Below are 27,653 nucleotides of genomic sequence, written 5' to 3'. Positions count from 1 at the left end.
CAGCACAATTGGATATTCTATATTTGCTGTGTTTAAACCTATCAGGTGACCATTTGTAGAGGAGTCTGGAAAATATAAGACATTTGGGATGTTGGGGTGTGAATTGCCAGCAAATACAATGTACCAGGAAAGAAACCTTTGTTTGGTTAGCGGTGTTGCTGTAGAACAAATGGCAGCACAGGTGATACCAAATGATCTCAGTATAATTCTGCCAGGCAGGCATAGGCTACTTTGTAGTTAACATTTGCACTTGAAGGTTTTGGAAAGCCATTTAGCCTACCAGAAAAGAAAGGACATCATTGGCATCATAAGCTGTGGCTCTGCCTAAGTGTAGACATCTGCCACCTTTTACCCCTGCATGCACTAACAGGGGGCATTCCTGTGCGTTTCAGAAAGTTCATGGAAATACGAATCACTGATGCATTTTGTTCATGTCTTACTTTATGATTGACTTGAGCCAAATGAATGCGTTTCTAACAAGTTGAATAGATTTAGTTGATTTCTTACTAAGTTCAATAAATATTTGAATATTGTTGAATTAGGTTTAATGTCTGGATTCACAGTGATTAGGTCATACCTATTTATAGGCCTAGTCAGCCAACTTGTCATAAATCAACATAGGATATGCCCTCTCCCCAGCAAGATAAATATATATATATATATGTGGAAATATGTAACTGAAATTTGAGCTTCTTCAGTTTGTGTCACAAAGTAAGATGCGTTCCTGTGTCCCTTTCAAGGTAAGTGACACACATGACTTTATATAATTATACCAAAGTTGTTCTGCAAGCTTCACAGCCATACCAGCCTGAATATCCTGGTCTCAAGTCCGTCTAGGAAGCAAAGCAGGAGTCGGGCCTGGTTAGTACTTAGATGAGACATACTGGGGAATACCAGGTGCTGTAAGCTTTGTCCCAGTAGAGCGTGCTCTTGTCATGGGTAGCACCACTTTTATTTATCACCTAATAATATCGTGGATTGTTATTGACTAAATACACCCAGTTTGTGCTCCACTACCTGATCAATCAAATCAAATAATGACAGTCGTTTCCCTCCAAAATATGAGCAGTACATGCAGCCTTTGTTTTTAGTCTGGAGACAGTGTGTCTGTAGTCCATTAAACACTATACAATCCCTTCAATGTTTTTGCCCTGATTCCGTTAATTCCCAAGTTCGCCTGCCTCACATTTGAATTTCCGTTGATGGTTGTCCTGTTTGGCAGGTTTCGCTCTCAAAGTACCTGCACTAATAGCAAAACAGCACAATTGGATATTCCTATCTCCACAACAATGTGACCATATCAGGTGACCATTTGTAAGTCTGGGAAAAATATGGTGATGATTATTAGGTGTAGTTACCCTTAAATGCAAGCATGCACCAGGAAAGAGACCTTTGTTTGGTTAAGCGGTGTTGCTATAAGAACAAATGGCAACTGAATTGATGCAAATGATCACTATAATTCTGCCAGGCAGGCATAACTACTTTTAGTTAACATTTACTTGCGAAGGTTTTGAAAGCCATTTCCTTCCTACCAGAAGAAGGTTATCATTAGCATCATCCTAACGGCTACACAAAGTGTAACATCCTTGTACTTACCCTTTTACACATGCACACACAAGGGCATTCCTGTGCCGTTTCAGAAAGTTCTTCAAATCCCAATCACTGATGCATTTTGTTCATGTCTTATATTTCCTGGAAATGAATGCGTTTTCTAACAAGTTGAATAGATTCAGATTGATTTCTTACTAAGTTCAATAAATGTTTTAATATTGTTGAATTTCGGTTTAATGTCTCAGATTCCGTGATTGTCCTCCTATTTTTATAGGCCTTTCATACTTTTCATATCCTCATAGGATATACCCTCCCCCCCCAGCAAGCTCAAATATATATATATATATATATATTGGAAATTAGGGTTGAGCTTCTTCAGTTTTGTGTCACCAAAGTGAATACTTTTGTGTCCCTTTCAGTAGGTACACATTGACTTTATATAGTTACCGAGTTGTTCCCTCGCTTTCTACATACCGCCTGAATATATCTTTCTATCTCGCTCGTCAACTTTAAGTACTTGGATGGGAGACCGCCTAGCAAGTACCAGGTGCTGTAAGCTTTTTTGTCCCAGTAGAGCGTACTCTTGTGTCGTGGAGCAACTGCTTTTTATTTATCACCCTAATATTATCATATTTTTGACTAAATGCGGTTGTGTGCTGCCCTCCCTGATCAAATCAAATCAAATAATGAACCAGTGCGTTTCCTTCAATATTACCTTCAGCCTTTGTTTTTATCTAGACAGTCAATGTCTGTAGTCATCAGGGCACTATACAATCCCTTCAATATTTTGCCTGATTCCGTTAATTCCCAAGTTCCCTTTTTCTCCGTTTAATTTCCCCTTTTTCTGTTTTTGTGCAGTTTTCATCTCAATCTTTTTTATATGGCAAAACAGCACAATTGGATGTTCTATGTCCACACATGTTTCCACCCTATCAGTACCATTTTGAGGTCTGGGAAAAATGTAAGACATTTAGATGTTGAGTTAGTTCCCTTAAATGCAAGCATGCCACCGGAAAACCTTTTGTTTGGTTGAAAGCGGTATTGCTGTAGGAACAAATGGCAACTGATGAGTGCAAATGATCATGTATAATTCTGTCATGCAGGCATAGGCTACTTTATAGTTAGCATTTTTCGAGGTTTGGGGAAAGCCATTCCTTCCCTACCAGAAAAGAAGGTTATTATTTATCACTATCGTCTACACAAAGTGTAAACATCTTCTACTCTCCACATGCACACGACGGGCATTCCTGTTTTTCCAATTACATGAAATACAATCACTGATGCATTTCTGTTCATGTCTTATGATTACTTGGCAAATAATGTATTTTCCTAACAAGTTGAGATAGATTTGAGTTGATTTCTTCACTAAGTTCAATAAATGTTTGAATATTGTTGAATTTCGATTTAATGTCTGAATTCCGTGATTTCCATCCCTATTTTATAGCCCTATCCAATACTTTTAAATCAACATAAGATATCCCTCTCCCCCAACTTAAAGACTCAAATATATATATATATATATATTGGAAATGTAAGCAGGAGATTGAGCTTCTTCAGTTTGTGTCACAATGGTATCGTTTCTGTGTCCCTTTCAATTATGTACTTTCATTACTTTATATAGTGTACATAGTTGTTCCTTCGGCCTACCAGCCTGATACGCCCATCTTTCCATCTTATAGCAGATCGCCTGTAGTTATACTTGATGATGAACCGCCTGGGAATACCAGGTGCTGTAAGCTTTTGTCCCATAAATAGTGCTCTTGTGTCATGGAGCTAACTGCTTTTATTTATCACCTAATAATATCATGATTGTTATTACTATGCAGTTTGTGTGCTCCTCCCTGATCAATCTCATCAAATAATGACTTCCCTCAATTTTACATCTTTTTTAGTCTAGAACGTCAATGTCTGTAGTCCCATAAGACACTATACAATCCTTCAATGTTTTGCCTGATTTAGTTAATTTCCCAAGTTCCTTTTCTCCGTTTAGATTTCCCGTTACGTTTTCCTTAGTTTTCGCTCTCAAAAATTACACCTTTTTTATTACAAAACAGCCAATTGGATGTTCTATGTCCACAACAATGTTTAAACCCTATCAGGTGACCATTTGTGAGTCTGGGAAAAATTTAAGACATTTAGATGTTGAGGTGTGAGTTACCCTTAAATATATGCACCAGAACCTTTGTTTTGATTACAATGGTGTTGCTGTAGACAATGGCAACTGGAGTGATGCAGAATATCCTATAATTCTGCCATGCAGGCATGCTTTTTTTCTTTACTTGCGAAGGTTTAGGGAGAGCCATTCTTCCCTACCAGAAAAGGTTATCCCATTAGCATCATTTCTTGGCTACCACAAGTATAACATTTCAGCCTTCCGCACACATACACACACAGGACAGGGCATTCCTGTGCCGTTTCCAGAAAGTTCATGAAATACAATCACTGATGCATTTTATTCATGTCTTATGATTGATTAGCAAATAATCTTTTCTAAGTTAATATTTCAGTTGATTTCTTACTAAGTTCAATATTTTTAATTGTTAATTTGGTTTAATGTCTCATTCTATTATCCATCCTTTTTATAGGGCCTAGTCAGTCGAACTTGTCATAAGAATCAACATAGGATATGCCCTCTTCCCCCCAACAAACTCAAATATATATATATATATATATTTGAAATTAAGCAGGGGTTGAGCTTCTTCAGTTTGTGTCACAAAGTGAATCACGTTCTGTTCCCTTTCGATGATACACTTTTTTTATGAGTGTACCAAGTTGTTCCCTCCATATGCCACCTATCCTCTCTCCAATCTCGACTAAGCAGAGTCGCTTTAGTTTGGATTATTGGTGCTGTAATTCCCAGTAGAGCGTGCTCTTGTGTCATGAGCAACTGCTTCTATTTATCCCCGCCCTACCTAATATCATGATTGTTATTGACTAAATGCAGTTTTTTTGCTGCCCTTTCCTGATCAAATCAATCAAATAATGACGTCTTTCCTTCAAAATATGAGCCAGTACATGCAGCCTTTGTTTTTAGTCTAAGGACGAGTCAATGTCTGTATTGCACTATACAATCCCCTTCAATGTTTTTGCTATTCTTATTCAAGTTCCCTTTTCTCCGTTTCAGATTTCCCCGTTGACCGTTTGTCCCTGTTTGGTTAGTTTCGCTCAAAAGTACATCTTTTAATAGCAAAACAACACATTGATTCTATATAGCCACAACAATGTTTAAACCCTTCATACCATTTGTGAGGTCTGGGAAAAATTAAATTTATGTTTGATTATTTTAAATGCAAGCATGCACCAGGAAACCTTTTGTTTGGTTAAAGCCCCGTTGTTGCTGTAGAAACAAATTGGTGATCAAATACTTATAATTCTGTCGCAGGCAGGCCATGTACTTTGTAGTTAACATTTCTGTTTTAACCATTCTTCCCTACCAGAAGAAGGTTATCATTAACATCGCCGCCATAACTACACAAAGTGTGAACATACGCCTACCGCACTTGCATGCACTGCAGACAGGGGCATTCCTGTACGTTTCAAAGTTCATGAAATCCATCACTGATCATTTTTGTTCATGTCTTATATTACTTGGGCAAATGAATCGTTTTCTAACAGTTGAATGTTTATTTGATTTCTCTTACTAAGTTCAATAAATGTTTGAATATTGTTAATTTTCGGTTTAATGTCTGGATTCCGTGATTTCCATACCCTATTTTACCTAGGGCCCTAGTCCAATGAGTTCATAAATCAACATAGGATATCCCTCTTCCCCTAAAAGACTCAAATATATATATATATATATTGAAATGTAAGCAGGGGTTGAGCTTCTTTGCAGTTTGTGTCTCGAAAGTGGATACGTTTCTGTGTCCCTTTCAGTTACACATTACTTTATATATGTATAAGTTGTTCCTATCCCCCCTACCACTATTCTCATCCATCTCGGAAGCTAAGCAGGTCGGGCCTAGTTACTCACTTGGATGGCAGACCGCCTGGGAATACCAGGTGCTGTAAACTTTTTGTCCCATAAGCTTATACTTGTGTCATGAGCAATTCACTTTTTTTTATCACCCTAATAATATCTGTGATTGTTATTGACTAAATGCAGTTTGTGTTCCCTGCCCTGATCGAATCGAATCAAATAATACCAATCCGTTTCCCTCAAAATAGACTGCAGCCTTTGTTTTTAGTCTAGGAGACTGATCAATGTCTGTAATCCATTAGCACTTACAATCCCTTCAATGTTTTGCCTGATTCCTTAATTCGAAGTTCCCTTTTCTTTTAATTTCCCCTTCTTTTCCTGTTTTGCAGTTTCCTCTCAAAAGTACACCTTTATTACACACGCTGCAATTGGATATTCTATGTCACAACAATGCTTTTAAACCCTATCAGGTGACCATTTGTGAGGTCTGGGAAAAATTTAACATTTTTGATATAGATTTTTCCTTAATGCAAGCATCACAAAACTTGTTTGGTTAAGCGGTATTGCTTTTGCAATTATATCATATCAGGCATAGGCTACTTGTAGTTAACATTTTCTTGCGAAGGTTTTGGGGAACTTCATTCCTTCCCTCCAAAAAAGTTATCGTTAGCATCATCATGCGGCTACACAATGTAACATTCTTGCGCCCACACACATGCACACAGACAGGGCATTCCTGTGCCCGTTTCAGAAAGTTCATGAAATACGAATCGCTGATGCATTTTTTGTTCATGTCTTATGATTGACTTGGGCAAATGAATGCGTTTTCTAACAAGTTGAATAGATTTAGTTATTTCTTACTAATTTCACCAAATGTTTGAATATTATTAATTTGGTTTTAATGTCTATTCTGATTTCCCTACCCTATTTTATCACTATCAATTTGTCATATCACATTTCCCTCTCCCCCCAACAAAATATATATATATTTAAATGAAAACAGAGGAGTTAAGCTTCTTCAGTTTGTGTCTCAAAGTGAATGCTTTCCTGTGTCCCTTTCTAAGGTATCACAATTATATATAGTTACTAGAGTTGTTCTCTCGCTTACGGCTTACACACCAGCCTGAATATCCCCCTATCTGCGTCCATCCTCGAGCTAAGCAGGTCGGCCTGGTTAAATACTTGATGTTTGGTCTTGCTTTTGTCCCAGTAGTCGTGCTCTTGTGTCATTGAACTCTATTCCCCATCACCTAATAATATCATGGATTGTTATTGGACTAAATGCAGTTTGTGTGCTTATGCCCTGATCAAATCATCAAATAATGGACGAGTGCGTTTCCCTCAAAATATAGACAGTTCGTGCAGCCTTTGTTTTTAATCTGAGGAGACAGTCAATGTCTGTAATCCCGATAGGCACTATACAATCCTTCAATGTTTTTCCTATTCTTAATTCCCAAGTTCCCTTTTCTCCGTTTAAATTTCCCCTTGTCCGTTTGTCCCTGTTTTGTCGGTTTTTCAAAGTACACCTTTTAATATCAAACAGCACAATTGGATGTTCTATTCACACAACATGTTTCAAACCTATCAGTACCATTTTGTAGTCTGAAAAAACATTTTAGATGTTGGGGTGTAGTTACCCTTAAATGCAAGCATCACCGGGAAAAACACCTTTGTTTGGATTAGCCGGTGTTGCTGTAGAACAAATGCTTAACTATATCAAATGATTCTATAATTCTGCCATGCAGGCATAGGCTACTTTGTAGTTAACATTTACTTCTTTTTAGCCATTCGTCCACTGACCAGAGTTATCATTACATCCCTACGACTACTCAGTGTAACTCTGCTTTTCCCACTCGCACACATGCACACAGACGGGCTATTCCTGTCTTTCAGGGAAGTTCATAAATCCCCGAATCCTATCATTTTTTCTTGTCTTATATTCTGGCAAATGAATGCGTTTTCTAACAAGTTGAATAGATTTAGTTGAGTTTCTTACTAAGTTCAATCAATGTTTTGAGATATTGTTGAATTTCGGTTTAATGTCTGATTCTGATTCGTCCATACACCCTATTTTTATAGGGCCTAGATCAATAACTGTCATAAATCAACTATGATATCCCCTCTCCCCCAACAAACTCAAATATATATATATTATATATTGAAATGTAAGCGGGTTGAGCTTCTTCAGTTTGTGTCACCAAAGTGGATCCGTTTTCTGTTCCCTTTCAGTGGTTGCCCTACTTTATATAGTTACCAAAAGTTGTTCCCTGCGACTTCACGACCATACCGCCTCATTCCCATCTTTCCAATCTATAAGCTAGCAGGGTCGTACCTGTTAGTACTTGGATGAGACCCCCCGGAATCCCAAGGTGCTGTAACTTTTCCCCTATATTTTAGTCATGACACTGCTTTTTATTTATCACCTAATAATATCATGGATTGTTATTGACTAATCAGTTTGTTTTCCTGCCCTGCCTATCCAAATCAAATCAAATAATGACAGTGCGTTTTCCCTCAAAATATAGGCAGTACTGCACCTTTGTTTTAATGCTAGGAGACAGTCAATGTCTGTAGTCACGATAGGGCACTATACAATCCCTTCAATGTTTTGCCTCCGATTCGTTAATTCCCACGTTCCCTTTTCTCCGTTTAGATTTTCCCCGTTACCGTTTGTCCCTGTTTGTAGAGTTTTCGCTCTCAAAAAATACACCTTTTAATAGCAAAACAGCACATTGGATATTCTATATCCACAACAATGTTTCAACCCTATCAGGTACCATTTTGTGAGTCTGGAAAATTAAACATTTTAGATGTTGAGGTGTAGTTCCCTCAAATGCACTAACTTTTTTTGTTAGCGTGTTGCTTTGTAGAACAAATGGCAATGAAGTGATGCAAATATCATCGTATAATTCTGCCCCATGCAGCACTTAGCTACTTTGTAGTTAACATTTACTTGCTCGAAGGTTTTGGGGAACCATTCCTTCCCACCGAAAGTTATCATTGCTCTCATCGCTTCACTTGACTACACAAGTATGAACATACTGTGCTTTCCACACATGCACACGACAGGGCATTTTGTTTCAGAAGTTCATGCAAATCAATCCTGATCATTTTTGTTTCTTCTTTTGACTTGTACAATTTTTTCTACAAGTTGAATGTTTAGTTTTTCTTCAGTTATGTTTATTTTTTCGGTTTTAATGTCTATATATTTCTACCTTTTCCTAGGCCTAGTCTACTTATCTTAAATCAACGTTCCTCTCCCCCCCCCCCCCCAAAAACTCATATATATATATATATTTGAAATGTAAGCAGTTGTTCTTCTGAGTTTGTGTCTCAAAGTATTTTTGTGTCCCTTTCAGAGTAGTGACACTTACTTTATATAGTGTGCCAAAGTTTTTCTACCCCCCTACCAAGCCTGATCTCCATCTTCTATCTGCGAGCTAAGCAGGGTCAGGACCTGGATTTACTTGATTCAGTCCCTGGGAATACCAGGTGCTGTAAGCTTTTTGTCCGTGGTATGCTCTTGTGTCATGAGCAACTGCTTTTTTATTTATCCGCCTAATAATATCATGATTGTATATTGGACTAAATGCAGTTTGTGTGCTTTCTGCCCTGCCCTGATCCAAATCCAAATCAAAATAATGGACGAGTCGCGTTTCCTCAAAATATAGGCAGTACATGCAGCCTTTGTTTTTAGTCTAGAGACAGTCAATGTCTGTAGTCCATTAGGCACTATACAATCCCTTCAATGTTTTGCCTGATTCCGTTAATTCCCAAGTTCCCTTTTCTCGTTTTAGATTTCCCGTTGACCGTTTGTCCCTGTTTTGGCAGGTTTTCGCTCTCAAAAGTACACCTTTTTAATAGCAAAAACAGCACAATGGATGTTCTATGTTCACAACAATGTTTAAACCCTATCAGGTGACCATTTGTAGAGGTCTGGGAAAAATTTAAGACATTTAGATGTTGGGGTGTAGTTACCCTTAAATGCAAGCATGCACCGGGAAGAGACCTTTGTTTGGTTAAGCGGTGTTGCTGTAGAACAAATGCAACTGGAGTGATGCAAACCGATCACGGTATAATTCTGCCATTCAGGCATAGGCTACTTTGTAGTTAACATTTACTTGCGAAGGTTTTGGGGAAAGCCATTCCTTCCTACCAGAAGAAGGTTATCATTAGCATCATCGCTAGCGGCTACACAAAGTGTAGACATACGCGCCACCGCACACATGCACACACAGGGGCATTCCTGTGCCGTTTCCAGAAAGTTTATGGAAATACGAATCACTGATGCATTTTGTTCATGTCTTACTGATTGACTTGGGCAAATGAATCGCTTTTCTAACAAGTTGAACAGATTTGAGTTGATTTCTTACTAAGTTCAATAAATGTTTGAATATTGTTGAATTTCGGTTTAATGTCTGGATTCCGTGATTCGGTCCGCCTAACGCCCTATTTTATAGGCCCATAGTGACTTGTCACTAAATCACATAGGATATGCCCTCTTCCCCCCAACAAGACTCAAATATATATATATATATTGGAAATGTAAGCAGTTGAGCTTCTTCAGTTTGTGTCACCAAAGTGGATCGTTTCTGTGTCCCTTTCAGAGTGAGTGACACATTGACTTGATATAGTGTACCAAGAGTTGCTCCTCGCAAACCGGCCCATACCAGCCTGAATACGCCGATCTCGTCCGATCTCGGAAGCTAAGCAGGGTCGGCCTGGTTAGTACTTGGATGGGAGACCGCCTGGGAATACCAGGTGCTGTAAGCTTTTTGTCCCAGTAGATGCTCTTGTGTCATGGAGCAACTGTATTTATCACCTAATATCACTGGATTGTTATTGGACTAAATGCGAGTTTGTATGCTGCCTGCCCTGATCAAATCAAATCCAATAATGGACAGTGCGTTTCCTCAAAATATAGGCAGTACATGCAGCCTTTTTTGTTTTAGTCTAGAGACAGTCAATGTCTGTAGTCCATTAGGCACTATACAATCCCTTCAATGTTTTTGCCTGATTCCGTTAATTCCCAAAGTTCCCCTTTCTCCGTTTAGATTTCCCCGTTGACCGTTGTCCCTGTTTTGGCAGGTTTCTGCTCTCAAAAGTACACCTTTTTATAGCAAAACAGCACAATTGGATGTTCTATGTCACAACAATGTTTAAACCCTATCAGGTGACCATTTGTGAGGTCTGGGAAAAATTTAAGACATTTAGATGTTGGGGTGTAGTTACCCTTAAATGCAAGCATGCACGGAAGAGACCTTTGTTTAGTTAAGCGGTGTTGCTGTAGAACCAAATAGTAACTGAGTGATGCAAATGATCACGGTATAATTCTGCCATGCGAGGCATAGGCTACTTGTGGTTAACATTCTACTTGCGAAGGTTTTGGGGAAAGCCATTCCTTCCCTACCAGAAGAAGGTTATCATTAGCATCATCGCTAACGGCTACACAAAGTGGGGTCAGACATGCGCACCGCACACATGCACACAGACAGCGGCATTCCTGTGCCGTTTCAGAAAGTTCATGGAAATCTCGAATCACTGATGCATTTGTTCATGTCTTATGATTGACTTGGGCAAATGAATGCGTTTTCTAACAAGTTGAATAGATTTAGTTGATTTCTTACTAAGTTCAATAAATGTTTGAATATTGTTGAATTTGGTTTAATGTCTGGATTCCGTGATTCGGTCCTAGCAGCCTATTTTATAGGGCCCTAGTCAATGAACTTGTCATAAATCAACATAGGATATGCCCTCTTCCCCCCAACAAGACTCAAATATATATATATATATATTTTGGAAATGTAAGCAAGGTTGAGCTTCTTCAGTTTGTGTCACAAAGTGGATACGTTTCTGTGTCCCTTTCAGATGGGTGACACATTGACTTTATATAGTGTACCAAGAGTTGTTCCTCGCACGCTACCAGTCTGAATACGCCCGATCTCGTCCGATCTCGAAGCCAGCATGGGGTCGGGCCTGGTTAGTACTTGGATGGGAGACGGCCTGGGAATACCAGGTGCTGTAAGCTTTTTGTCCCAGTAGAGCGTGCTCTTGTGTCATGGAGCAACTGCTTTTTATTTACCCTAATCATGGATTGTTATTGGACTAAATGCAGTTTGTGTGCTGCCTGCCCTGATCTCAAATCAAATAATGGACAGTGCGTTTCCCTCAAAATATAGGCAGTACATGCAGCCTTTGTTTTTAGTCTAGAGACAGTCAATGTCTGTAGTCCAATAGGGCACTATACAATCCCTTCAATGTTTTGCCTGATTCCGTTAATTCCCAAGTTCCCTTTTCTCCGTTTATGGATTTCCCCAGTTAACCGTTTGTCCCTGTTTTGGCAGGTTTTGGCTCTCAAAAGTACACCTTTTTTTTTATTAAAGCAAAAACAGCACAATTGGATGTTCTATGTCACAACAATGTTTAAACCCTATCAGGTGACCATTTTGTGAGGGTCTGGGAAAAATGTAAGACATTTAGATGTTGGGGTGTAGTTACCCTTAAATGCAAGCATGCAGGAAGAGACCTTTGTTTGGTTAAGCGGTGTTGCTGTAGACAAATGGCAACTGGAGTGATGCAAAAATTCACGGTATAATTCTGCCATGCAGGCATAGGCTACTTTGTAGTTAACATTTACTTGCGAAGGTTTTGGGGAAAGCCATTCCTTCCCTACCAGAAGAAGGTTATCATTAGCATCATCGCTAACTGCTACACAAAGTGTAGACATACGCTGCTGCACCGCACACATGCACACAGACAGGGGCATTCCTGCCGTTCCAGAAAGTTCATGGAAATACGAATCACTGATGCATTTTGTTCATGTCTTATGATTGACTTGGGCAAATGAATGCGTTTTAACAAGTTGAATAGATTTAGTTGATTTCTTACTAAGTTCAATAAATGTTTGAATATTGTTGAATTTCGGTTTAATGTCTGGATTCCGTGATTCGGTCGCATTGCCTATTTTATAGGGCCCTAGTCAATGAACTTGTCTAAATCAACATAGGATATGCCCTCTTCCCCCCAACAAGACTCAAATATATATATATATTGTTGGAAATGTAAGCAGGGGTTGAGCTTCTTCAGTTTTGTGTCACAAAGTGGATACACGTTTCTGTGTCCCTTTCAGAGTGAGTGACACATTGACTTTATATAGTGTACCAAGAGTTGTTCCCTGCTTATGCCATACCAGCCTGAATCGCCCGATCATCGTCCGATCTGGAAGCTAAGCAGGGTCGGGGCCTGGTTAGTACTTGGATGGGAGACTGCCCTGGGAATACCAGGTGCTGTAGCTTTTTGTCCCAGTAGAGCGGTTCTTGTGTCATGGAGCAACTGCTTTTATTTATCACCCTAATAATATCGCGGATTGTTATTGGACTAAATGCAAGTTGTGTGCCCGGCCCTGATCAAATCCATCCAATAATGGACGATGCGTTTCCCTCAAAATATAGCCAGTAAAGCCGCCTTTGTTTTTAGTCTAGGAGACAATCAATGTCTGTAGTCCATAAGGCACTATACAATCCCTTCAATGTTTTGCCTGATTCCGTTAATTCCCAAGTTCCCTTTTCTCCGTATTAGATTTCCCGTTGACCGTTTGTCCCTGTTTTGGCAGGTTTTCGCTCTCAAAGTACACCTTTTTAATAGCAAAACAGCACAATTGGATGTTCTATGTCCACAACAATGTTTAAACCCTATCAGGTGACCATTTGTGAGGTTCTGGGAAAAATGTAAACATTTAGATGTTGGGGTGTAGTTACCCAATGCGAAGCATGCACCAGGAAGAGACCTTTGTTTGGTTAAGCGGTGTTGCTGTAGAACAAATGGCAACTGGAGTGATGCAAATGATCACAGTATAATTCTGCCATGCAGGCATAGGCTACTCTTGTAGTTAACTTTACTTCGATGGTTTTGGGGAAAGCCATTCCTTCCCTACCAGAAGAAGGTTATCATTAGCATCCATCGCTACTTGTACCAAAGTGTAGACATGCGCACGCACACATGCACACAGACAGGGGGCGCATTCCTGTGCCGTTTCAGAAAGTTCATGAAATACGAATCACTGATGCATTTTGTTCATGTCTTGATTGACTTGGGCAAATGAATGCGTTTTCTAACAAGTTGAATAGATTTAGTTGATTTCTTACTAAGTTCAATAAATGTTTGAATATTGTTGAATTTCGGTTTAATGTCTGGATTCCGTGATTCGGTCCTAACGCCTATTTTATAGGTTCCTAGTCAATGAACTTGTCACTAAATCAACATAGGATATGCCCTCTTCCCCCCCCAACAAGACTCAAATATATATATATATATATTGGAAATTAAGCAGGGTTTAGCTTCTTCAGTTTGTGTCACAAAGTGGATACGTTTCTGTGTCCCTTTTCCAGAGTGAGTGACACATTGACTTTATATAGTGTACCAAGAGCTGTTCCTCGCTTTACGGCCACACTACCAGCCTGAATACGCCCAATCTCGTCCGATCTCGGAAGCTAAGCAGGGTCGGGCCTGGTTAGTACTTGGATGGGAGACACGCCTGGGAATACCAGGTGCTGTAAGCTTTTTGTCCCAGTAGAGCGTGCTCCTTGTGTCATGGAGCAACTGCTTTTTATTTATCACCTAATATCATGGATTGTTATTGGACTAAATGCAGTTTGTGTGCTGCCCTGCCCTGATCAAATCAAATCAAATAATGGACAGTGCGTTTCCCTCAAAATATAGGCAGTACCTGCAGCCTTTGTTTTTAGTCTAGAGACAGTCAATGTCTGTAGTCCATTAGGGCACTATACAATCCCTTCAATGTTTTGCCTGATTCCGTTAATTCCCAAGTTCCCTTTTTCTCCGTTTAGATTTCCCGTTGACCGTTTGTCCCTGTTTTTGGAGGTTTTCGGCTCTCAAAAGTACACCTTTTAATAGCAAAACAGCACAATTGGATGTTCTATGTCCACAACAATGTTTAAACCCTATCAGTGACCATTTGTGAGGTCTGGGAAAAATGTAAGACATTTAGATGTTGGGGTGTTTACCTTAAATGCAAGCTATGCACCAGGAAGAGACCTTTGTTTGGTTAAGCGATTGTTGCTGTAGAACAAATGGCAACTGGAGTGATGCAAATGATCACAGTATAATTCTGCCATGCAGGCATAGGCTACTTTGTAGTTAACATTTACTTGCGAAGGTTTTGGGAAAGCCATTCCTTCCCTACCAGAAGAAGGTTATCATTAGCATCATCGCTAACACTACAAAGTGTACTCTGTCGTGCGCATCGCACACATGCACACAGACAGGGCATTCCTGTGCCGTTTCAGAAAGTTCATGGAAATAAATCACTGATGCATTTTGTTCATGTCTTATGATTGACTTGGGCAAATGAATGCGTTTTCTAACAAGTTGAATAGATTTAGTTGATTTCTTACTAAGTTCAATAAATGTTTGAATATTGTTGAATTTCGGTTTAATGTCTGGATTCGTGATTCGGTCCGCAACGCCTATTTTATAGGGCCCTAGTCAATGAACTTGTCATAAATCAACATAGGATATGCCCTCTTCCCCCAACAAGACTCAAATATATATATATATATATTGGAAATGTAAGCAGGGGTTGAGCTTCTTCAGTTTGTGTCACAAAGTGGATACACTTCTGTGTCCCTTTCAGAGTGAGTGACACATTGACCTTATATAGTGTACCAAGAGTTGTTCCTCGCTACACGCCATCCAGCCTGAATACGCCCGATCTCGTCCGATCTCGGAAGCTAAGCAGGGTCGGGCCTGGTTAGTACTTGGATGGGAGACCGCCTGGGAATACCAGGTGCTGTAAGCTTTTGTCCCAGTAGAGCGTGCTCTTGTGTCATGGAGCAACTGCTTTTATTTATCACCCTAATAATATCATGGATTGTTATTGGACTAAATGCAGTTTGTATGCTGCCGGCCCTGATCAAATCAAATCAAATAATGGACAGTGCTTTCCCTCAAAATATAGGCAGTACATGCAGCCTTTGTTTTTAGTCTAGGAGACAGTCAATGTCTGTAGTCCATTAGGGCACTATACAATCCCTTCAATGTTTTGCCTGATTCCATTAATTCCCAAGTTCCCTTTTCTCCGTTTAGATTTTCCCCGTTGACCGTTTGTCCCCTGTTTTGGCAGGTTTTTGCTCTCAAAAGTACACCCTTTTTAATAGCAAAACAGCACAATTGGATGTTCTATGTCCACAACAATGTTTAAACCCTATCAGGTGACCATTTGTGAGGTCTGGGAAAAATTTAAGACATTTAGATGTTGGGGTGTAGTTACCCTTAAATGCAAGCATGCACCAGGAAGAGACCTTTGTTTGGTTAAGCGGTGTTGCTGTAGAACAAATGGCAACTGGAGTGATGCAAATGATCACGGTATAATTCTGCCATGCAGGCATAGGCTACTTTGTAGTTAACATTTACTTCGAAGGTTTTGGGAAAGCCATTCCTTCCCTACCAGAAGAAGGTTATCATTAGCATCATCGCTAACGGCTACACAAAGTGTGGGACATACGCGCGCACTCGCAACGCACATGCACACAGACAGCGGCATTCCTGTGCCGTTTCAGAAAGTTCATGGAAATACGAATCACTGATGCATTTTGTTCATGTCTTATGAGTGACTTGGGCAAATGAATGCTTTCTAACAAGTTGAATAGATTTAGTTGATTTCTTACTAAGTTCAATAAATGTTTGAATATTGTTGAATTTCGGTTTAATGTCTGAATTCCGTGATTCGGTCGCATCGCCTATTTTATAGGGCCCTAGTCAATGAACTTGTCATAAATCAACATAGGATATGCCCTCTCCCCCCCCAACAAGACTCAAATATATATATATATATATTGGAAATGTAAGCAGGAGTTGAGCTTCTTCAGTTTGTGTCACAAAGTGGATACGTTTCTGTGTCCCTTTCCAGAGGAGTGACACATTGACTTTATATAGTGTACCAAGAGTTGTTCGCTTGCGGCCATACCAGCCTGAATACGCCCGATCTCGTCCGATCTCGGAAGCTAAGCAGGGTCGGGCCTGGTTAGTACTTGGATGGGAGACCGCCTGGGAATACCAGGTGCTGTAGACTTTTTGTCCCAGTAGAGCGTGCTCTTGTGTCATGGAGCAACTGCTTTTTATTTATCACCCTAATAATATCATGGATTGTTATTGGACTAAATGCAGTTTGTGTGCTGCCCTGCCCTGATCAAATCAAATAATGGACAGTGCGTTTCCCTCAAAATATAGGCAGTACATGCAGCCTTTGTTTTTAGTCTAGGAGACAATCAATGTCTGTAGTCCATTAGGGCACTATACAATCCCTTCAATGTTTTGCCTGATTCCGTTAATTCCCAAGTTCCCTTTTCTCCGTTTAGATTTCCCCGTTGACCGTTTGTCCCTGTTTTGGGTTTTCGGCTCTCAAAAGTACACCTTTTTAATAGCAAAACAGCACAATTGGATGTTCTATGTCCACAACAATGTTTAAACCCTATCAGGTGACCATTTGTGAGGTCTGGGAAAAAATGTAAGACATTTAGATGTTGGGTGTAGTTACCCTTAAATGCAAGCATGCACCAGGAAGAGACCTTTGTTTGGTTAAGCGGTGTTGCTGTAGAACAAATGGCAACTGGAGTGATGCAAATGATCACGGTATAATTCTGCCATGCAGGCATAGGCTACTTTGTAGTTAACATTTACTTGCGAAGGTTTTGGGGAAAGCCATTCCTTCCCTACCAGAAGAAGGTTATCATTAGCATCATCGCTAACGCTGCACAAAAGTGTAGACATGCGCGCACCGCACACATGCACACAGACAGGGGCATTCCTGTGCCGTTTCAGAAAGTTCATGGAAATACGAATCACTGATGCATTTTGTTCATGTCTTATGATTGACTTGGGCAAATGAATGCGTTTTCTAACAAGTTGAATAGATTTAGTTGATTTCTTACTAAGTTCAATAAATGTTTGAATATTGTTGAATTTCGGTTTAATGTCTGAATTCCGTGATTCGGTCCGCAACGCCTATTTTATAGGGCCCTAGTCAATGAACTTGTCATAAATCAACATAGGATATGCCCTCTTCCCCCAACAAGACTCAAATATATATATATATATTGTGAAATGTAAGCAGGGGTTGAGCTTCTTCAGTTTGTGTCACAAAGTGGATACGTTTCTGTGTCCCTTTCAGAGTGAGTGACACATTGACTTTATATAGTGTACCAAGAGTTGTTCCCTTGCTTACGGCCATACCAGCCTGAATATGCCCGATCTTGTCCGATCTCGGAAGCTAAGCAGGGTTGGGCCTGGTTAGTACATGGATGGGAGACTGCCTGGGAATACCAGGTGCTGTAAGCTTTTTGTCCCAGTAGAGCGTGCTCTTGTGTCATGGAGCAACTGCTTTTTATTTATCACCCTAATAATATCATGGATTGTTATTGGACTAAATGCAGTTTGTGTGCTGCCCTGCCCTGATCAAATCAAATAATGGACAGTGCGTTTCCCTCAAAATATAGGCAGTACATGCAGCCTTTGTTTTTAGTCTAGGAGACAATCAATGTCTGTAGTCCATTAGGGCACTATACAATCCCTTCAATGTTTTGCCTGATTCCGTTAATTCCCAAGTTCCCTTTTCTCCGTTTAGATTTCCCCGTTGACCGTTTGTCCCTGTTTTGGCAGGTTTTCGCTCTCAAAAGTACACCTTTTTAATAGCAAAACAGCACAATTGGATGTTCTATGTCCACAACAATGTTTAAACCCTATCAGGTGACCATTTGTGAGGTCTGGGAAAAATGTAAGACATTTAGATGTTGGGGTGTAGTTACCCTTAAATGCAAGCATGCACCAGGAAGAGACCTTTGTTTGGTTAAGCGGTGTTGCTGTAGAACAAATGGCAACTGGAGTGATGCAAATGATCACGGTATAATTCTGCCATGCAGGCATAGGCTACTTTGTAGTTAACATTTACTTGCGAAGGTTTTGGGGAAAGCCATTCCTTCCCTACCAGAAGAAGGTTATCATTAGCATCATCGCTAACGGCTACACAAAGTGTAGACATACGCGCGCACCGCACACATGCACACAGACAGGGGCATTCCTGTGCCGTTTCAGAAAGTTCATGGAAATACGAATCACTGATGCATTTTGTTCATGTCTTATGATTGACTTGGGCAAATGAATGCGTTTTCTAACAAGTTGAATAGATTTAGTTGATTTCTTACTAAGTTCAATAAATGTTTGAATATTGTTGAATTTCGGTTTAATGTCTGGATTCCGTGATTCGGTCCGCAGCGCCTATTTTATAGGGCCCTAGTCAATGAACTTGTCATAAATCAACATAGGATATGCCCTCTTCCCCCCCCAACAAGACTCAAATATATATATATATATATTGGAAATGTAAGCAGGGGTTGAGCTTCTTCAGTTTGTGTCACAAAGTGGATACGTTTCTGTGTCCCTTTCAGAGTGAGTGACACATTGACTTTATATAGTGTACCAAGAGTTGTTCCCTCGCTTACGGCCATACCAGCCTGAATACGCCCGATCTCGTCCGATCTCGGAAGCTAAGCAGGGTCGGGCCTGGTTAGTACTTGGATGGGAGACCGCCTGGGAATACCAGGTGCTGTAAGCTTTTGTCCCAGTAGAGCGTGCTCTTGTGTCATGGAGCAACTGCTTTTTATTTATCACCCTAATAATATCATGGATTGTTATTGGACTAAATGCAGTTTGTGTGCTGCCCTGCCCTGATCAAATCAAATCAAATAATGGACAGTGCGTTTCCCTCAAAATATAGGCAGTACATGCAGCCTTTGTTTTTAGTCTAGGAGACAGTCAATGTCTGTAGTCCATTAGGGCACTATACAATCCCTTCAATGTTTTGCCTGATTCCGTTAATTCCCAAGTTCCCTTTTCTCCGTTTAGATTTCCCCGTTGACCGTTTGTCCCTGTTTTGGCAGGTTTTCGCTCTCAAAAGTACACCTTTTTAATAGCAAAACAGCACAATTGGATGTTCTATGTCCACAACAATGTTTAAACCCTATCAGGTGACCATTTGTGAGGTCTGGGAAAAATGTAAGACATTTAGATGTTGGGGTGTAGTTACCCTTAAATGCAAGCATGCACCAGGAAGAGACCTTTGTTTGGTTAAGCGGTGTTGCTGTAGAACAAATGGCAACTGGAGTGATGCAAATGATCACGGTATAATTCTGCCATGCAGGCATAGGCTACTTTGTAGTTAACATTTACTTGCGAAGGTTTTGGGGAAAGCCATTCCTTCCCTACCAGAAGAAGGTTATCATTAGCATCATCGCTAACGGCTACACAAAGTGTAGACATACGCGCGCACCGCACACATGCACACAGACAGGGGCATTCCTGTGCCGTTTCAGAAAGTTCATGGAAATACGAATCACTGATGCATTTTGTTCATGTCTTATGATTGACTTGGGCAAATGAATGCGTTTTCTAACAAGTTGAATAGATTTAGTTGATTTCTTACTAAGTTCAATAAATGTTTGAATATTGTTGAATTTCGGTTTAATGTCTGGATTCCGTGATTCGGTCCGTAACGCCTATTTTATAGGGCCCTAGTCAATGAACTTGTCATAAATCAACATAGGATATGCCCTCTTCCCCCCCCAACAAGACTCAAATATATATATATATATATTGGAAATGTAAGCAGGGGTTGAGCTTCTTCAGTTTGTGTCACAAAGTGGATACGTTTCTGTGTCCCTTTCAGAGTGAGTGACACATTGACTTTATATAGTGTACCAAGAGTTGTTCCCTCGCTTACGGCCATACCAGCCTGAATCGCCCGATCTCGTCCGATCTCGGAAGCTAAGCAGGGTCGGGCCTGGTTAGTACTTGGATGGGAGACCGCCTGGGAATACCAGGTGCTGTAAGCTTTTGTCCCAGTAGAGCGTGCTCTTGTGTCATGGAGCAACTGCTTTTTATTTATCACCCTAATAATATCATGGATTGTTATTGGACTAAATGCAGTTTGTGTGCTGCCCTGCCCTGATCAAATCAAATCAAATAATGGACAGTGCGTTTCCCTCAAAATATAGGCAGTACATGCAGCCTTTGTTTTTAGTCTAGGAGACAGTCAATGTCTGTAGTCCATTAGGGCACTATACAATCCCTTCAATGTTTTGCCTGATTCCGTTAATTCCCAAGTTCCCTTTTCTCCGTTTAGATTTCCCCGTTGACCGTTTGTCCCTGTTTTGGCAGGTTTTCGCTCTCAAAAGTACACCTTTTTAATAGCAAAACAGCACAATTGGATGTTCTATGTCCACAACAATGTTTAAACCCTATCAGGTGACCATTTGTGAGGTCTGGGAAAAATGTAAGACATTTAGATGTTGGGGTGTAGTTACCCTTAAATGCAAGCATGCACCAGGAAGAGACCTTTGTTTGGTTAAGCGGTGTTGCTGTAGAACAAATGGCAACTGGAGTGATGCAAATGATCACGGTATAATTCTGCCATGCAGGCATAGGCTACTTTGTAGTTAACATTTACTTGCGAAGGTTTTGGGGAAAGCCATTCCTTCCCTACCAGAAGAAGGTTATCATTAGCATCATCGCTAACGGCTACACAAAGTGTAGACATCGCGCGCACCGCACACATGCACACAGACAGCGGCATTCCTGTGCCGTTTCAGAAAGTTCATGGAAATCCGAATCACTGATGCATTTTGTTCATGTCTTATGATTGACTTGGGCAAATGAATGCGTTTTCTAACAAGTTGAATAGATTTAGTTGATTTCTTACTAAGTTCAATAAATGTTTGAATATTGTTGAATTTCGGTTTAATGTCTGGATTCCGTGATTCGGTCCGTAGCGCCTATTTTATAGGGCCCTAGTCAATGAACTTGTCATAAATCAACATAGGATATGCCCTCTTCCCCCCCCAACAAGACTCAAATATATATATATATATATTGGAAATGTAAGCAGGGGTTGAGCTTCTTCAGTTTGTGTCACAAAGTGGATACGTTTCTGTGTCCCTTTCAGAGTGAGTGACACATTGACTTTATATAGTGTACCAAGAGTTGTTCCCTCGCTTACGGCCATACCAGCCTGAATACGCCCGATCTCGTCCGATCTCGGAAGCTAAGCAGGGTCGGGCCTGGTTAGTACTTGGATGGGAGACCGCCTGGGAATACCAGGTGCTGTAAGCTTTTGTCCCAGTAGAGCGTGCTCTTGTGTCATGGAGCAACTGCTTTTTATTTATCACCCTAATAATATCATGGATTGTTATTGGACTAAATGCAGTTTGTGTGCTGCCCTGCCCTGATCAAATCAAATCAAATAATGGACAGTGCGTTTCCCTCAAAATATAGGCAGTACATGCAGCCTTTGTTTTTAGTCTAGGAGACAGTCAATGTCTGTAGTCCATTAGGGCACTATACAATCCCTTCAATGTTTTGCCTGATTCCGTTAATTCCCAAGTTCCCTTTTCTCCGTTTAGATTTCCCCGTTGACCGTTTGTCCCTGTTTTGGCAGGTTTTCGCTCTCAAAAGTACACCTTTTTAATAGCAAAACAGCACAATTGGATGTTCTATGTCCACAACAATGTTTAAACCCTATCAGGTGACCATTTGTGAGGTCTGGGAAAAATGTAAGACATTTAGATGTTGGGGTGTAGTTACCCTTAAATGCAAGCATGCACCAGGAAGAGACCTTTGTTTGGTTAAGCGGTGTTGCTGTAGAACAAATGGCAACTGGGTGATGCAAATGATCACGGTATAATTCTGCCATGCAGGCATAGGCTACTTTGTAGTTAACATTTACTTGCGAAGGTTTTGGGGAAAGCCATTCCTTCCCTACCAGAAGAAGGTTATCATTAGCATCATCGCTAACGGCTACACAAAGTGTAGACATCCGCGCGCACCGCACACATGCACACAGACAGGGGCATTCCTGTGCCGTTTCAGAAAGTTCATGGAAATCCGAATCACTGATGCATTTTGTTCATGTCTTATGATTGACTTGGGCAAATGAATGCGTTTTCTAACAAGTTGAATAGATTTAGTTGATTTCTTACTAAGTTCAATAAATGTTTGAATATTGTTGAATTTCGGTTTAATGTCTGGATTCCGTGATTCGGTCCATAACGCCTATTTTATAGGGCCCTAGTCAATGAACTTGTCATAAATCAACATAGGATATGCCCTCTTCCCCCCCCAACAAGACTCAAATATATATATATATATTTGGAAATGTAAGCAGGGGTTGAGCTTCTTCAGTTTGTGTCACAAAGTGGATACGTTTCTGTGTCCCTTTCAGAGTGAGTGACACATTGACTTTATATAGTGTACCAAGAGTTGTTCCCTCGCTTACGGCCATACCAGCCTGAATACGCCCGATCTCGTCCGATCTCGGAAGCTAAGCAGGGTCGGGCCTGGTTAGTACTTGGATGGGAGACCGCCTGGGAATACCAGGTGCTGTAAGCTTTTTGTCCCAGTAGAGCGTGCTCTTGTGTCATGGAGCAACTGCTTTTTATTTATCACCCTAATAATATCATGGATTGTTATTGGACTAAATGCAGTTTGTGTGCTGCCCTGCCCTGATCAAATCAAATCAAATAATGGACAGTGCGTTTCCCTCAAAATATAGGCAGTACATGCAGCCTTTGTTTTTAGTCTAGGAGACAGTCAATGTCTGTAGTCCATTAGGGCACTATACAATCCCTTCAATGTTTTGCCTGATTCCGTTAATTCCCAAGTTCCCTTTTCTCCGTTTAGATTTCCCCGTTGACCGTTTGTCCCTGTTTTGGCAGGTTTTCGCTCTCAAAAGTACACCTTTTTAATAGCAAAACAGCACAATTGGATGTTCTATGTCCACAACAATGTTTAAACCCTATCAGGTGACCATTTGTGAGGTCTGGGAAAAATGTAAGACATTTAGATGTTGGGGTGTAGTTACCCTTAAATGCAAGCATGCACCAGGAAGAGACCTTTGTTTGGTTAAGCGGTGTTGCTGTAGAACAAATGGCAACTGGAGTGATGCAAATGATCACGGTATAATTCTGCCATGCAGGCATAGGCTACTTTGTAGTTAACATTTACTTGCGAAGGTTTTGGGGAAAGCCATTCCTTCCCTACCAGAAGAAGGTTATCATTAGCATCATCGCTAACGGCTACACAAAGTTCAGACATACGCGCGCACCGCACACATGCACACAGACAGCGGCATTCCTGTGCCGTTTCAGAAAGTTCATGGAAATACGAATCACTGATGCATTTTGTTCATGTCTTATGATTGACTTGGGCAAATGAATGCGTTTTCTAACAAGTTGAATAGATTTAGTTGATTTCTTACTAAGTTCAATAAATGTTTGAATATTGTTGAATTTCGGTTTAATGTCTGGATTCCGTGATTCGGTCCATAGCGCCTATTTTATAGGGCCCTAGTCAATGAACTTGTCATAAATCAACATAGGATATGCCCTCTTCCCCCCCCAACAAGACTCAAATATATATATATATATATTGGAAATGTAAGCAGGGGTTGAGCTTCTTCAGTTTGTGTCACAAAGTGGATACGTTTCTGTGTCCCTTTCAGAGTGAGTGACACATTGACTTTATATAGTGTACCAAGAGTTGTTCCCTCGCTTACGGCCATACCAGCCTGAATACGCCCGATCTCGTCCGATCTCGGAAGCTAAGCAGGGTCGGGCCTGGTTAGTACTTGGATGGGAGACCGCCTGGGAATACCAGGTGCTGTAAGCTTTTTGTCCCAGTAGAGCGTGCTCTTGTGTCATGGAGCAACTGCTTTTTATTTATCACCCTAATAATATCATGGATTGTTATTGGACTAAATGCAGTTTGTGTGCTGCCCTGCCCTGATCAAATCAAATCAAATAATGGACAGTGCGTTTCCCTCAAAATATAGGCAGTACATGCAGCCTTTGTTTTTAGTCTAGGAGACAGTCAATGTCTGTAGTCCATTAGGGCACTATACAATCCCTTCAATGTTTTGCCTGATTCCGTTAATTCCCAAGTTCCCTTTTCTCCGTTTAGATTTCCCCGTTGACCGTTTGTCCCTGTTTTGGCAGGTTTTCGCTCTCAAAAGTACACCTTTTTAATAGCAAAACAGCACAATTGGATGTTCTATGTCCACAACAATGTTTAAACCCTATCAGGTGACCATTTGTGAGGTCTGGGAAAAATGTAAGACATTTAGATGTTGGGGTGTAGTTACCCTTAAATGCAAGCATGCACCAGGAAGAGACCTTTGTTTGGTTAAGCGGTGTTGCTGTAGAACAAATGGCAACTGGAGTGATGCAAATGATCACGGTATAATTCTGCCATGCAGGCATAGGCTACTTTGTAGTTAACATTTACTTGCGAAGGTTTTGGGGAAAGCCATTCCTTCCCTACCAGAAGAAGGTTATCATTAGCATCATCGCTACGGCTACACAAAGTGTAGACATCCGCGCGCTACCGCACACATGCACACAGACAGGGGCATTCCTGTGCCGTTTCAGAAAGTTCATGGAAATACGAATCACTGATGCATTTTGTTCATGTCTTATGATTGACTTGGGCAAATGAATGCGTTTTTCTAACAAGTTGAATAGATTTAGTTGATTTCTTACTAAGTTCAATAAATGTTTGAATATTGTTGAATTTCGGTTTAATGTCTGGATTCCGTGATTCGGTCCATAGCGCCTATTTTATAGGGCCCTAGTCAATGAACTTGTCATAAATCAACATAGGATATGCCCTCTTCCCCCCCCAACAAGACTCAAATATATATATATATATTATGGAAATGTAAGCAGGGGTTGAGCTTCTTCAGTTTGTGTCACAAAGTGGATACGTTTCTGTGTCCCTTTCAGAGTGAGTGACACATTGACTTTATATAGTGTACCAAGAGTTGTTCCCTCGCTTACGGCCATACCAGCCTGAATACGCCCGATCTCGTCCGATCTCGGAAGCTAAGCAGGGTCGGGCCTGGTTAGTACTTGGATGGGAGACCGCCTGGGAATACCAGGTGCTGTAAGCTTTTGTCCCAGTAGAGCGTGCTCTTGTGTCATGGAGCAACTGCTTTTTATTTATCACCCTAATAATATCATGGATTGTTATTGGACTAAATGCAGTTTGTGTGCTGCCCTGCCCTGATCAAATCAAATCAAATAATGGACAGTGCGTTTCCCTCAAAATATAGGCAGTACATGCAGCCTTTGTTTTTAGTCTAGGAGACAGTCAATGTCTGTAGTCCATTAGGGCACTATACAATCCCTTCAATGTTTTGCCTGATTCCGTTAATTCCCAAGTTCCCTTTTCTCCGTTTAGATTTCCCCGTTGACCGTTTGTCCCTGTTTTGGCAGGTTTTCGCTCTCAAAAGTACACCTTTTTAATAGCAAAACAGCACAATTGGATGTTCTATGTCCACAACAATGTTTAAACCCTATCAGGTGACCATTTGTGAGGTCTGGGAAAAATGTAAGACATTTAGATGTTGGGGTGTAGTTACCCTTAAATGCAAGCATGCACCAGGAAGAGACCTTTGTTTGGTTAAGCGGTGTTGCTGTAGAACAAATGGCAACTGGAGTGATGCAAATGATCACGGTATAATTCTGCCATGCAGGCATAGGCTACTTTGTAGTTAACATTTACTTGCGAAGGTTTTGGGGAAAGCCATTCCTTCCCTACCAGAAGAAGGTTATCATTAGCATCATCGCTAACGGCTACACAAAGTGTAGACATCGCGCTTCCCGCACACATGCACACAGACAGGGGCATTCCTGTGCCGTTTCAGAAAGTTCATGGAAATCCGAATCACTGATGCATTTTGTTCATGTCTTATGATTGACTTGGGCAAATGAATGCGTTTTTCTAACAAGTTGAATAGATTTAGTTGATTTCTTACTAAGTTCAATAAATGTTTGAATATTGTTGAATTTCGGTTTAATGTCTGGATTCCGTGATTCGGTCCGTAGCGCCTATTTTATAGGGCCCTAGTCAATGAACTTGTCATAAATCAACATAGGATATGCCCTCTTCCCCCCCCAACAAGACTCAAATATATATATATATATTTGGAAATGTAAGCAGGGGTTGAGCTTCTTCAGTTTGTGTCACAAAGTGGATACGTTTCTGTGTCCCTTTCAGAGTGAGTGACACATTGACTTTATATAGTGTACCAAGAGTTGTTCCCTCGCTTACGGCCATACCAGCCTGAATACGCCCGATCTCGTCCGATCTCGGAAGCTAAGCAGGGTCGGGCCTGGTTAGTACTTGGATGGGAGACCGCCTGGGAATACCAGGTGCTGTAAGCTTTTTGTCCCAGTAGAGCGTGCTCTTGTGTCATGGAGCAACTGCTTTTTATTTATCACCCTAATAATATCATGGATTGTTATTGGACTAAATGCAGTTTGTGTGCTGCCCTGCCCTGATCAAATCAAATCAAATAATGGACAGTGCGTTTCCCTCAAAATATAGGCAGTACATGCAGCCTTTGTTTTTAGTCTAGGAGACAGTCAATGTCTGTAGTCCATTAGGGCACTATACAATCCCTTCAATGTTTTGCCTGATTCCGTTAATTCCCAAGTTCCCTTTTCTCCGTTTAGATTTCCCCGTTGACCGTTTGTCCCTGTTTTGGCAGGTTTTCGCTCTCAAAAGTACACCTTTTTAATAGCAAAACAGCACAATTGGATGTTCTATGTCCACAACAATGTTTAAACCCTATCAGGTGACCATTTGTGAGGTCTGGGAAAAATGTAAGACATTTAGATGTTGGGGTGTAGTTACCCTTAAATGCAAGCATGCACCAGGAAGAGACCTTTGTTTGGTTAAGCGGTGTTGCTGTAGAACAAATGGCAACTGGAGTGATGCAAATGATCACGGTATAATTCTGCCATGCAGGCATAGGCTACTTTGTAGTTAACATTTACTTGCGAAGGTTTTGGGAAAGCCATTCCTTCCCTACCAGAAGAAGGTTATCATTAGCATCATCGCTAACGGCTACACAAAGTGTAGACATCGCGCGCACCGCACACATGCACACAGACAGGGGGCATTCCTGTGCCGTTTCAGAAAGTTCATGGAAATCCGAATCACTGATGCATTTTGTTCATGTCTTATGATTGACTTGGGCAAATGAATGCGTTTTCTAACAAGTTGAATAGATTTAGTTGATTTCTTACTAAGTTCAATAAATGTTTGAATATTGTTG

At 40.7% G+C, this 27,653-nt stretch overlaps 9 non-coding genes and 3 pseudogenes across 9 annotated transcripts; all 12 read left to right on the top strand.

The window, feature by feature from the left end:
* The first annotated feature begins 10,124 nt into the window (after nucleotides 1–10,124).
* On the top strand, nucleotides 10,125–10,243 carry LOC123490333 (annotated as a pseudogene).
* A 3,662-nt stretch (nucleotides 10,244–13,905) lies between these two features.
* On the top strand, nucleotides 13,906–14,028 carry LOC123490332 (annotated as a pseudogene).
* Nucleotides 14,029–15,169: 1,141 nt separating this feature from the next.
* Nucleotides 15,170–15,287, top strand: LOC123490330 (annotated as a pseudogene).
* A 1,153-nt stretch (nucleotides 15,288–16,440) lies between these two features.
* LOC123490328 lies at nucleotides 16,441–16,559 on the top strand. The gene has a single exon (XR_006660903.1). It is a non-coding gene; the product is annotated as a 5S ribosomal RNA (ribosomal RNA).
* A 1,146-nt stretch (nucleotides 16,560–17,705) lies between these two features.
* On the top strand, nucleotides 17,706–17,824 carry LOC123490329. Its single transcript, XR_006660904.1, has one exon. It is a non-coding gene; the product is annotated as a 5S ribosomal RNA (ribosomal RNA).
* A 1,154-nt stretch (nucleotides 17,825–18,978) lies between these two features.
* LOC123490323 lies at nucleotides 18,979–19,097 on the top strand. The gene has a single exon (XR_006660898.1). It is a non-coding gene; the product is annotated as a 5S ribosomal RNA (ribosomal RNA).
* A 1,158-nt stretch (nucleotides 19,098–20,255) lies between these two features.
* Nucleotides 20,256–20,373, top strand: LOC123490327. Its single transcript, XR_006660902.1, has one exon. It is a non-coding gene; the product is annotated as a 5S ribosomal RNA (ribosomal RNA).
* A 1,157-nt stretch (nucleotides 20,374–21,530) lies between these two features.
* On the top strand, nucleotides 21,531–21,649 carry LOC123490322. The gene has a single exon (XR_006660897.1). It is a non-coding gene; the product is annotated as a 5S ribosomal RNA (ribosomal RNA).
* Nucleotides 21,650–22,805: 1,156 nt separating this feature from the next.
* On the top strand, nucleotides 22,806–22,924 carry LOC123490321. Its single transcript, XR_006660896.1, has one exon. It is a non-coding gene; the product is annotated as a 5S ribosomal RNA (ribosomal RNA).
* A 1,159-nt stretch (nucleotides 22,925–24,083) lies between these two features.
* LOC123490336 lies at nucleotides 24,084–24,202 on the top strand. The gene has a single exon (XR_006660908.1). It is a non-coding gene; the product is annotated as a 5S ribosomal RNA (ribosomal RNA).
* Nucleotides 24,203–25,362: 1,160 nt separating this feature from the next.
* Nucleotides 25,363–25,481, top strand: LOC123490335. Its single transcript, XR_006660907.1, has one exon. It is a non-coding gene; the product is annotated as a 5S ribosomal RNA (ribosomal RNA).
* A 1,157-nt stretch (nucleotides 25,482–26,638) lies between these two features.
* On the top strand, nucleotides 26,639–26,757 carry LOC123490334. Its single transcript, XR_006660906.1, has one exon. It is a non-coding gene; the product is annotated as a 5S ribosomal RNA (ribosomal RNA).
* Nucleotides 26,758–27,653: the final 896 nt, after the last annotated feature.

Source organism: Coregonus clupeaformis, unplaced genomic scaffold, assembly GCF_020615455.1.
Source record: "Coregonus clupeaformis isolate EN_2021a unplaced genomic scaffold, ASM2061545v1 scaf3670, whole genome shotgun sequence".
In the NCBI taxonomy this organism is placed as follows: domain Eukaryota; kingdom Metazoa; phylum Chordata; class Actinopteri; order Salmoniformes; family Salmonidae; genus Coregonus; species Coregonus clupeaformis.
The sequence above is the reverse complement of the archived record's forward strand: the minus strand, read 5'-3'. Positions and strand labels throughout refer to the sequence as shown.